The sequence below is a fragment of the Ostrinia nubilalis genome, chromosome 1, assembly GCF_963855985.1.
Source record: "Ostrinia nubilalis chromosome 1, ilOstNubi1.1, whole genome shotgun sequence".
Lineage (NCBI taxonomy): Eukaryota > Metazoa > Arthropoda > Insecta > Lepidoptera > Crambidae > Ostrinia > Ostrinia nubilalis.
Genome location: NC_087088.1, coordinates 115,001 through 127,500, shown reverse-complemented (window position 1 = coordinate 127,500; position 12,500 = coordinate 115,001). Strand labels below are relative to the sequence as shown.

The window sequence follows — 12,500 nt, the reverse complement described above, 5'->3', positions numbered from 1 at the left end:
CTTCGCGCTCGGCCGTGCTACGGTGCGGACGTGTGTCGGAGGCTCTCGGGCGCGCTCGCGAGTATTCGTGACGTAGACTAATTAGCGAAATTTGTTAATTAGCGATTATTATAAGTTTATTTTGCGTTATTTCAAAAGTGGAACATTCGTGTTACTCTTGTGTTGGTTCTGTGCGTTGTATTAAAGCGAATTATTAGTGTTTTGTGGTTGTGTTTCTGGATCCTTGCTCCGGGCCGCGTGGAGGGTGTTTAACGCCCGTTTCCCGCCCCTGGGGTGTGATTCCTGGACAGGCAGTGTTCACTGCCTGCGCAGTAAGTGGTTGTGCGTCGCCTAGCTCCTGTGGGGTGTGTTTTTCGCGTCTCGGGGCGTGATTTGTTTCGCGCTTTTGAGGTAAGAAAGCGTGCTTTGCAGAGGCGTGGTGACCGCGTGTTCAATTTGACGTTTTGCGTCAGCTGTCACTTGTCACTGTCAGTGCCACTGTCAGTGTCAGTGTCTAGTTGACGTTTGTCTCTGGTCCGAATCGCGCCGGGTCCGTGTCGGTAGCGTTACTATAACGGTAGCGTTATCGTTACTTCTCGGTAGCGGTATTGACTTAGAGCAGTAAGCCGCTGGAGATGGACGGTGATAGTAACACCCGTCGACTGATTGCCGATGAGATGGCCAGGAAGGAGGAGGAACTGAGGATCCTCGAGGAGATGGCTGCCGAGAGTGGGTTCGCTCCGCGCCAGTCGCTCCAACGAACGCCGCCAAGTGGTTTCACCACACCGCCGCCGTCAGGTATGGCCCCGTCGGGTTCGCAGGTAGCCAAGCGGCCGCTGACTTCGCCGGAGGACGTTGCCGAGGAGGTAGGCCGCCGGCGGGCAGTTGACCGTAGGAGACCGGTGCCCCCGGTCGGGGGCATCCTGACGTCGCAGCCGGCACGTTCATCGACAGCGGTTTCGAGCACACCCAGAACAACAGCCGTTACTGCGCAGCCGCAGCCGCAGCCACAGCCGCAAGCACAGCCGTCATCAGTCGTAGCAGAACCGATGGAGGGTACCGATGGTCCACAGGGTCTGGCCTCGTTGTCGAAGCTGGACCTGTTAGATATGGTGCATAAGTCGGTGAAGGGTATCCACCAAGTCACGACGGCCACCAACAAATTGAACTTAGCCGATAAGACGACGGTGGCGTCACACAGCCAGGACATCCTGGCCGTGGTGGCGGCACTGGAACTCCGACTGTCCGACTTGGAGCATCAGCTCAGCGCTACAAAGCTTCAGGCCGCGAGCGCTGAGTTGGAGTTCTCAAAGCGGCTGATGGGGGCGTCATCAGGCGTCGCACCGGTGGGCCCTTCGCAAACTGTGCCGAGCTACGCGAATGCCTTAAAGTTGCCCAAAGGCAAGGCGCCGATTGCCGTTTCCAACCAGGGTCCGGCAGTCATCTTCTACCCTGCGGACGAGGCCATCAAGTCGTCCGAGGAAACGAAGAAGACCCTGCAGGAGGCGGTCAAGCCGACATCCGAAGGGATAAAGATTCGCAGTGTAAGGATGGTTGGCAACTCAGGAGTTGTGGTGAGGACCGCTAACGCTGAGGCTGCCCAGAAGCTTAAGGCCGCGGCCCCTCCCACCCTCAAGGTGGCGGAGCCAAAGACCAAACAGCCGAGGGTAGCCTTACGCTATTTGAGAGCCGACATCTCGGAGACTGAGATCCTGGAGCAGCTCCATCAGGCCAACTTTAGTGACGACGCAGACTGGCCAGTGGATAAATTCAGGACTAGTTGTAAACTGGCCCTGAAGAAGCAGGTGGGCCCTAAATTCTTGGTGCTGCTGGAGTGCTCCATGGCTCTCAGAGATAAGTTCGTGTCTCTGGAGCGCGTGTACATTGGATGGGACGAGTTGGAGGTTAGTGACCACATCCGCGCGTGCTGCTGTAACAAGTGCCACCAGTACGGCCACCCGGAGAAGTACTGCCGATCAAAGGAGACGGTATGCGGCAAATGTGGAGAGACCGGTCACCGGTACAAGGAGTGCCAGTCGAGCACGGAGTGCTGCGCTACATGCCGAAGGTTTAAACGCAAGGAGGCGCACACGCACACCACGGCATCTCCTTCATGCCCGGCGAGGCAGTTTGCAGAACAGCAGGCCGTCAACATGCTCCAGTATGGATAAGCACGGTACGATACTTCGAGTAGGGCAGCTCAACCTCAACGGTTCTCAGTCAGCCACCACAGAGTTACCGGTTGTGGCGCGTACACTGCGCCTGGATCTAGTGATAGTCCAGGAGCAGTTCAGCAGCCGCCCGGGCATTCTGCAGTGTGGTGAGAACCCGAAAGCTGGCGTCCTCGCACTTAATCGCGACGTAGCGCTCACAGTGTTGCATCACTTGAGCAATGAGCATTGCCTAGTAGTCCACGCTAAGTACGGTGACATCAGCGTCTACGTGATATCGGCATACTTCCAGTACAGCCACGACATCAGCCATCACATACAGCATCTGGATGACGTGCTCACACAGCTTGCAGGGAAGCCAGTTCTCATCGGCGTCGACAGCAACGCGCACTCTCCTATGTGGTATTGTGAAGAGAGACAGTACGTTGGTAGAGGAAGGGACACTGACTACAGGAGGAATCAGATGGAGGGATTTATACTTGGACGAAACCTTCTTGTGCACAACAGACCCGACCAACCACCAACCTTCAGCGGACCGAACGGTATGTCGAATGTGGACCTCACACTCTCATCGAGAAGTGTCGCCGTGCAAAGCTGGACTGTTCACGAGGGCGCCAGCCTGAGCGACCATCAGCTGATCACATTTAACGTTATTTCTGGAATCTGCCGCCTATCGTCGACATCGCCGGACGTTAACGATTCGTTACCGACTCCATTCCGCGTGAGAGGGGTTGATTGGGATAGGTTCTGCTCGGTCCTCAATGCCAGAGTAGGTGGTTTGAGCACGCGCCTTTCAGCCACACAGTACTGCGAGAGCTTCACGGACTTATTGCTGCGGACCGCTCGGGAGGTCCTCGGGCAGTGCGCACGCAAGAGGGACGGTAAATATGAGTGGTGGTCTCCGGAGCTAGATCAGTTACGCCGTCAAGTCAACCGATCTCGTCGGGACTGGCAGCGATCGCGCCGTGCGGGAGGAATCCAAGAAGAGCTACTTCACACTGCTCTACGTGAGCAACGGATTGTCTACAAGCAAGCCATGAAGAAGGCAGAGCTGGATTTTTACCGCAACATCGCTGAGTCTGGAAACGACGACCCCTGGGGCCGAGCCTACCGTGAAGCGAGCGGACGGTTCCGTCCGCCGCCGAACATCATCAACGGTATGAAACTCCTAGACGGCTACACTGAGGCTTCGGGCGACACCATGAGCGCATTACTCTCCTCGCTGTACCCGGACGATCGACCAGAGGCCGATACCCCGTACCATCGCGACGTACGTGTTGCAGCAGCTTTCGCTCCTCCTGGGAGCGACTCACCGGAACCCAGTAAGGCGTCTGTCGACCTTATTGTCCGCGCACTACCTAACACAGCCGCTGGTTCGGACGGTATCACTGCCAAAATCGTCAAGTGGGCTTGGAAGGCGGCTTCGGACGAGATGTGGCATATGTATCGCATCTGCATAGCTGAGGGTACTTTTCCAGACATCTGGAAAGTAGGTAGACTATTGGTCCTCCCGAAGGGAAACGGTAAGCCTCTCTCTGACCCGAAGGCTTATAGGCCTATTACTCTGTTGCCGATTCTTGGTAAGATTCTGGAGCGCGTCATCATCTCCTGCGCTCCCTGCCTGCACCGACATATATCTGACGCTCAGCACGGTTTCACCCGTGGCCGGTCTACGGTCACGGCGCTCAAATTCATTAACTCGATCACCGAGAACAGTACTGCGTCATACGTGCAGCTGATCTTCCTGGACATCTCCGGTGCTTTTGACAACGCGTGGTGGCCGATGATTTTGTTGAAGGCCAAACAGGCCGGAGCCCCGCCTAATATCTTTAGGTCATTGGTCAGTTACTTTACAGACCGGCGTGTGGGCCTCTACGTAGGGGCTCAAACGTCGTGGAAGCGCAGCACCATGGGATGTCCCCAGGGATCAGTGTTGGGCCCGACACTCTGGAACCTCCTACTCAATGACCTCCTGCTGCTGCCGTGTCCTGAGGGGGTACACGTAATAGCGTACGCAGACGATGTGACGATCGCAATCGAGGCTACGTCACGTTCAGAGATCGAGCGTAAGGCCGCGTCTATTCTGGGAGCTATGTCCGATTGGGGAACCCGTAACAGACTTGGTTTCTCCCCTGGAAAGTCTCTCACAATGACGTATAAGGGTAGATTTAAACGCTCTCCCGTAATAAAACTTGGCGGCGTCTCCATTGCGAACGTCACTCAGGCGACAGTGCTCGGTGTGACCCTCGACGAGGCTAGGTCCTACGTGCCGCATGCGAAATTGATCGGTTTAAAAGCTGCCAATGGTTTTGGCAAGATTGCGCGTGTAAGCGCCACGTCATGGGGCGTGAGATTCCCCGCCCTAAGTGTGCTGTACGCAGGCATTTATGTGGCCACATTGACGTACGCTGCGGCCGTATGGTACCGACGCTCGTCGATTTTTGTGATGAGAAAGGTGTTGATGAGTACTCAGCGACCGGCGCTTATTTTGCTCACGAAGGCTTACAGGTCGTGCAGTTCGGCAGCGTTACCGGTGCTTGCCGGCGTATTGCCCGCCGACCTGGAGGTCTCTCGTGCAGGACGACTTGCGGAGGAGGGAATCCAACTGGCCCCCAGGGAGCGCCGGGAATTGAAGCGCACCATTAGAGAGGATGCCGTGACCCTTTGGCAGGAGCGGTGGGATGCCAGCAGTGACGGACGTGAGCTGTACCAGTTCTTTCCCATAGTGGCGGTGAGGCTCTCTCTCGGCTGGGTTGAACCGGATTACGTGGTTTCCCAATTGTTAACTGGGCACGGGTGCTTCAGGCAGCGCCTACACAGGATGACGCTGTGCGAGTCTGCACTATGCCCATGCGGCGAGGAAGTCGAAGAGAGCCGCGATCACGCGCTTTGGGAATGCAACCTTTATGACGAAGCTCGACAGAAGATGCTGGATGCGATACGGAGAGCCGAGCCAGGACCTGTCTATCACCAGGACCTCACGAGCAGTCGTAGTAATTGGATCGCGCTGCGCGAGTTCGCGCACTCCTGGCACACTATTAGGCGTAGTTACGAGAAGTGATGACATTCATCAACGTTAGCAGCCCGACGCGAAGTACCGTATTTGTGGTGTCAAGCCCCAGAAGGGGGAGAATTGACAATGAGAAGGGACAAGGATAAGAGAAATTTGTAGGGAGTCAAGCAAAGCGCCCGGGGAAAGAGCCCTGAGCAAGTACCTGCGCGCTCTCCCGAGATTCGGTTCGTACGCCGTGAGGCAGGAAGAACCATGGGTGGTGGTGGGATTTGTCCCTATCTACTATCTAGCGAAACCACAGCCAAGGGAACGGGCTTGGGAGAATCAGCGGGGAAAGAAGACCCTGTTGAGCTTGACTCTAGTCTGGCATTGTAAGGAGACATGAGAGGTGTAGCATAAGTGGGAGATCGTTTCGGCGGTCGTCGCTGAAAAACCACTACTTTCATTGTTTCATTACTTACTCGGTTGGGCGGAAGCGGTGCGCGGTCGATTTACTCGGCGGGCGCACGGTGTTTCGTTCCAAGCGTGCAGAGTGGTGGCGTGGCGGCAACGCTCGTCACCGTTTAAACTCCCGCGTGATCCGGTTCGAGGACACTGCCAGGCGGGGAGTTTGACTGGGGCGGTACATCTGTCAAAGAATAACGCAGGTGTCCTAAGGCCAGCTCAGCGAGGACAGAAACCTCGCGTGGAGCAAAAGGGCAAAAGCTGGCTTGATCCAGATGTTCAGTACGCATAGGGACTGCGAAAGCACGGCCTATCGATCCTTTAGTATAAAGAGTTTTTAGCAAGAGGTGCCAGAAAAGTTACCACAGGGATAACTGGCTTGTGGCAGCCAAGCGTTCATAGCGACGTTGCTTTTTGATCCTTCGATGTCGGCTCTTCCTATCATTGCGAAGCAAAATTCGCCAAGCGTTGGATTGTTCACCCATCAAAAGGGAACGTGAGCTGGGTTTAGACCGTCGTGAGACAGGTTAGTTTTACCCTACTGATGGCGTTGTCGTTGCGATAGTAATACTGCTCAGTACGAGAGGAACCGCAGTTTCGGACATTTGGTTCATGCACTCGGCCGAGCGGCCGGTGGTGCGAAGCTACCATCCGCGGGATTATGCCTGAACGCCTCTAAGGCCGAAGCCAGCCTAGCCGAATCCGGCAAGGATATGCTCACTGTGGAGCCCCGAGAGTCGGGAGGCTCTAAACAATGTGACTTTACTAGTCGCGCTTTACATCGTAAGGTGCGACGTCGAAGCCCATTTGAATCGCAGAGATCGGTGCGGTCGGTTTAACACGTGCACCATGGCTCTGAAGGTTCGAATTTACCTCAGTTCGATGTCGGGGCTCGGAATAGTCTGTAGACGACTTACGTTCCTGGCGGGGTGTTGTGCTCGGTAGAGCAGCGTCGTGCTGCGATCTGTTGAGACTCAGCCCTACGCCAGGTGATTCGTCCGAGGACGATCGTTTTCTTTTTTTTAATTTAACAAAATGTGAACATTCGTTTAAACGTTTACCATTCATTCATTCATTCAGTGCAGGTTCCACGATCAGTCGTTTTAATTTTCGTTATTTAAGTCTAACAAAATTTGAACATTCGTTTAAATTTTGTTAGACTTAAATAACGAATCAGTTAAAATTTGTCTTCTTGTATGTTTTTTTTTAGTTTATAAAAAACTAAAATATATTATAAACCATACCTATTTTTATTTTCTTTTGTTCACAGGTACATAGTTGAATTCGTCCAATCATATAAACGGCGCCTTCAACTAGAGGATTCAACACAAAATCGGTATGTTATTGTATTTATTTATTTTTAGAAAACGTACGTGGGTTCCTTTAAGTTTTTTTTTTTCAGCTTTGCAACCTTTTACTCACTCACTGCCCCAAAATCCAAAACCAACAAAATATTAGTTTTTCCAAAAAGTTACGTTTTCAAAAGTTAGGTTATGAAAAGTTAGGTTTTCAAAAGTTAGGTTATGAAAAGTTAGGTTTTCAAAAGTTAGGTTTTCAAAAAGTTGGATTTCATAAAGTTAGGTTTTCAAAAGTTAGGTTTTCAAAAAGTTGGATTTCATAAAGTTAGCTTTTCAGAAGTTAGGTTATCAAAAGTTAGGTTTTCAAAAAGTTGGATTTCATAAAGTTAGGTTATCAAAAGTTAGGTTTTCAAAAGTTAGGTTTTCAAAAGTTAGGTTTTCAAAAGTTACGTTATCAAAAGTTAGGTTTTCAAAAGTTAGGTTTTCAAAAAGTTGGATTTCATAAAGTTAGGTTTTCAAAGGTTAGGTTTTCAAAAGTTAGGTTTTCAAAAGTTAGGTTATCAAAAGTTAGGTTTTCAAAAAGTTGGATTTCATATATTTAGGTTCTCAAAAGTTAGGTTATCAAAAAGTTGGGTTTCATAAGGTTAGGTTTTCAAAAGGTAGGTTTTCAAAAAAGTTACGTTCTAAAAAGTTAGGTTTTGAAAAGTTAGGTTAGGTTAGGTTTGGTTTGATTTTTAGGTTATTCCAAATGCAAAAACAAAAAAATACATTGACCTGGTCAGCGGAGTTGTAAATAAATTAGGCTTCGCGCGCAAACGGAGGTCGCTGGTTGGTCGCGTCGCGATTGTCGTTTGATTGATGAATGATGCCGATGTTTTTTTGTGCAGCTACTTTTTTTAAAAATGAATAATGATTATAATGTTTTTTTTTTATGACATAAATAAAATTTTAAAAAATGTAAAAATTGAAAATAGATGACATTGAATACAATATATTATTTTTTCTTTTTTATATTACATTTAATAAATAATTAAAATAATGAACGATAATTTAAAAGTAAAATATTTATTTATGCATTTATTTCACTACTCAAATTCGTAGTATATGTTACGGTTAATGTGATAAATTGAAAATTATGAATAATCGCCGGTCGTTATGAATAATTACCGACAGGCTTGGTAAAAGTGATAAATTAATCACATTTATCAGTGATTATTACATAATGTAACCTTAATACTAACAAATACCATAAAAGAGAGAACACCGGCTCGTGTACAGCGCTCATGTGCAGCCTCACATTTTGATATCATATATTAAATATAATTTGGCAAAATGAGTTTGGAATGTTTTTTTGCATAACATTACTTTGCCATATTTAGTTTATACACACATAAATGATCTCATATTAATCATCACATTTACCAAATCATGAGGTAATTATTCATAATAACCGGCGATTATTCATAATTTTCACATTTATCATATTTACCGTAACATATAAATTATTACTAATTTTTATAAAATTTCGTTGTGTAGAAAATAAATATAATATTTTTCGTACACGAGCGACACCTATCGAACCGCTGGCGTGTGTGAAGAAATTACGTGGGTGCCTGCCACTAGCGAGAGGTGCGCAATTGTTTCAATAGATGGCGCTTTAGCAGTATTTCTTGGGTAGTGATGTAGCATAACATTCTGTAGATTCGAGTATCGATATTATTTTATTTGTATTATTATGAATATCAAAAAATAATAATATTATTATTATTATCATCAAATTAATAAATGTTTTAAAAATGTAAAAAATGTCGATGTCTATAATTAGTTGATAAATTAACGATAAAATTAAATAATGTTACTGTATGTATATAAGCAATAGATTATACTGTTGTTGGTATTTATTTTCACTACATACGTATACTTGCATAATAATGAATGATTCTGTGTGTTGTGTTATTATTAAATTTATACATAATTTAACTCTTTATTCACTATCGACTGTTACACGTCACTACCCGAGAAATGTTGCTAAAGCGCCATCTATTGGGATAATAGCGCACCTCGCGCTAATGGCACCCACGTCAGCGGACAGTGAAGTTCGGTCGGTTCCCGACAGGTGTCGCCCGGGCGCGGAAATATTATGTCCTTGTCTCAATCTTCACACAAAATTGAATTTAAATCATACCTAATAGTAATAATAATATAATTTACTGTGCAATAATTTGGGTACTTACATAACACACTTTTCAGTAATCATTGCAATAATAAAATTATATTATCACCACTACAGTCTTGATTTTTAATTCGTTTTTTGGCAATTCAGATGTATTAAACCTCTTTTTGCTTTGAATTGTTGGAATAAAGGTAATAAAAATATGAAACTGAATTACATCAAGTACAACTAACAAGTATGATTGTTATTGTTTGTTTTGTGAATTCAATGTACACTAATTATTATGTACATTTTAGAGATTGAATAGAAAAAATAACGCGTTTTTAACACAGTAAAACAACATAATAATAATTATTATTAGTTTAAAAATAATATTAATATCATAAACGAAAATATATATTGACTAGCGGCCGCCCGCGACTTCGTACGCGTGAATCCCGTTTTTCCCGTGGGAATTTCGGAAATTCCTTTCTTAGTGCACCTCTACGGTACCTAAGCTACGTCCCTTCCAAATTTCAAGTGCCTACGTTTAGCCGTTTAGGCTGTGCGTTGATCTGTCAGTCAGTCAGTCAGTTTCTCCTTTTATATATTTAGATGATCATCAATCATCATTGTCGTCATCATAATCAACTTGGATTATAAAATTGGCATCTTGTTAAATTAGCTATTTTATGAAACGAAGATTTTACTAACAAAGATTTACATAAAAAAAGGTTTGTAACCTATGGATATTGGCCAGCGAGTCCAGTAATAGAAAAATAATGTCCTTAATTTTATTGTAACTTCAAAAATATGATAATAAAAACTCAAATAAGCATTTTAAAAGGATCAGTACATTTTTAAATTGAAACCTTAAATTCTTTGAAGGTTTATTTTTTAATTTGTGGAAATGCTCTCCATTTTTTATTAGTGGATATGTTTTAATGTTGACAACACTTCTAAAATGTCAAAATTCCGTGTAATTAAAAATCTAATCAGACTTCAGGTACCGATAGTGTTGTACATTTTGTCTATTCTAGACAAATGTCTTAAAAACTTGGTGCAAAACGACGTTATTAATTATAATTTTAGGTCTTCAAAAGTTTTAAGTAATTTCAGGGATTACAAATTAGTTTGATTTATATATTAATATAAAATTGCATAATTACATAACACACTCAAACATTTTAAGTGCAACTGTTGTTTATTTATAATTGGGTATTTAACAAAATTTAATTATGTACTTAACTTTTTAAAAGGCCTAATTTTATACACCCACTATGGTATATATTTATTAGTTAAAGTTTTGAATAGTTTTGAATATTAATCATATACATCAATTAGTTTTTTTGTTTGTTTTTCCAACAAATCACGAAATAGGAAAAAATGTATCAATACAACTAAAAATCTTAATTTCTTTATTAAAAAAAAGTCGTGATTTATAATAATAATTTCGAATTAACAAAAATAATTTAATATTTTTTGTTCTTAATACGAAAGTTTTTTTTTTTTAATTAATTATTTTATTGTATTTATGTGTTATTAATATTATTAATTTTCCTATTTCGTGATTTATGGGGTGTCGCTTTTAACACTTTAATCGCAATCAATTTTTTTTTTTCTGTATCATCTTTTTAATAAAAAAAAAAAAAGGATCATCTAATCTAACCTAACCTAACCTAACCTAACCTAATCTAACCTAACTTTTTTTTTAATTATTAATTATCTGGTTATACATATAGGGGGTGTGTCACTTTAATTTTTTTTTTTTTTTTTTTTTTTTTTTTTTTTTTTTTTTTTTTTTTTTTTTTTTTTTTACACTTAGCATTTAAAGCTGCGCGTGCGCAGCAGCGTACGAGCATAGCGTTAAAAATGTTTCTTTTCCATTCGCGGCTTCCACTCGAGAACCGAGAGAGTGTACAGACAAACGCGACGTCGGCGGCGTCCGGCCGAGCGAGATCAGTAACACAGCGACCGCCGTGCGCAGAGCGCGCGCGCACGCTCAAATGTATTATAAACATGATGCGCGCGCGCAGCACACTCTGCGTACGACGGATCGGTGCGTTTATAAGTTGTGTTTTAAAGCAAAGTGGTGAAAGAGTTGATGAAACTTTAACTTTTTCACTCTGTATGTACACTCTGTTGGCGTCTGAGGTTTCGGATGTTCAATGAGATTGACGGGACTTAGTGTGTGGCTCATTGGACGCTTGTTAAACTTTGTAGATCTACGGATGGGTTGTATGATCGAATTCGTAATAAAGATCTGTCTCACTCGGGCAATGTGTCCGCGCTATGTGCAGTTATCTGTGCTTTTGCATACGCGCTTCGACTGGCCACTTTTTAATACGCTTCGTTGTAACGCTTCCCGCCACATTAACCTTACATAAGGGCGATGATGGCTTTTTAGCGTTTACATCAGCGTATCAAATATATGTGTATATTTTTATGTATTCTATAGCACACACTCACAACACGCAAACATTTCAATGATGTATATGTCTCTGTAGTGATGGTGTCGACAAATCGTGAGAGGTAGGGTGGTTTTTCCAACACCGGGCTGACATATCGTTCATGATACGAAATTTGTTAGATTTTATTATAAAATGTGATGAATGAATGTTATGTCTATGCGAACGTTCAGTGTGGGCGCCTCTGTGAGCGCTATGTGGGTGTGTTTTTCTAGCATTCTATATTAATTTATAGAGTGTTGCAAAGACTCGCCTCACGACACACGTTGTAACTGCGAACAGTGTACACAGTAGTCAAGCCCAGTTCGGTCGGTCAAACGTCGAATTGGGCTATAGACACCAAACACACTCTTCGTTAATATTCTTTAACGAGAGCTATCATATGTATAATAATATGTGTAAGCTCCCTGGTTGATCCTGCCAGTAGTTATATGCTTGTCTCAAAGATTAAGCCATGCATGTCTCAGTGCAAGCCGTATTAGGGCGATACCGCGAATGGCTCAATATATCAGTTTTGGTTCCTTAGATCTTACTCAGTTACTTGGATAACTGTGGTAATTCTAGAGCTAATACATGCAATCAGAACTCTGACCAGTGATGGGACGAGTGCTTTTATTAGATCAAAACCAATCGACGGAGGGCCTCGCGTTCGAAGTCGTTAATTTTGATGAATCTGGATAACTTTTGCCGATCGCACGGTCCAGCACCGGCGACGCATCTTTCAAATGTCTGCCTTATCAACTTTCGATGGTAGTTTCTGCGACTACCATGGTTGTCACGGGTAACGGGGAATCAGGGTTCGATTCCGGAGAGGGAGCCTGAGAAACGGCTACCACATCCAAGGAAGGCAGCAGGCGCGCAAATTACCCACTCCCGGCACGGGGAGGTAGTGACGAAAAATAACGATACGGGACTCTTACGAGGCCTCGTAATCGGAATGAGTACACTTTAAATATTTTAACGAGGAACAATTGG

The 12,500-nt window shown here is 44.7% G+C and overlaps 1 non-coding gene and 1 pseudogene across 1 annotated transcript in view; both read left to right on the top strand.

Annotated features, from left to right (window-relative positions):
• The window catches only part of LOC135077429 (large subunit ribosomal RNA), a 9,353-nt pseudogene extending 2,748 nt beyond the window's left edge, over positions 1 to 6,605 (top strand).
• Positions 6,606 to 11,929: 5,324 nt separating this feature from the next.
• The window catches only part of LOC135077374 (small subunit ribosomal RNA), a 1,903-nt gene continuing 1,332 nt past the window's right edge, over positions 11,930 to 12,500 (top strand). Inside the window, exon 1 of the ribosomal RNA XR_010258450.1 lies at positions 11,930 to 12,500. This exon is cut by the window's right edge and continues 1,332 nt beyond it. This is a non-coding gene — a ribosomal RNA (small subunit ribosomal RNA).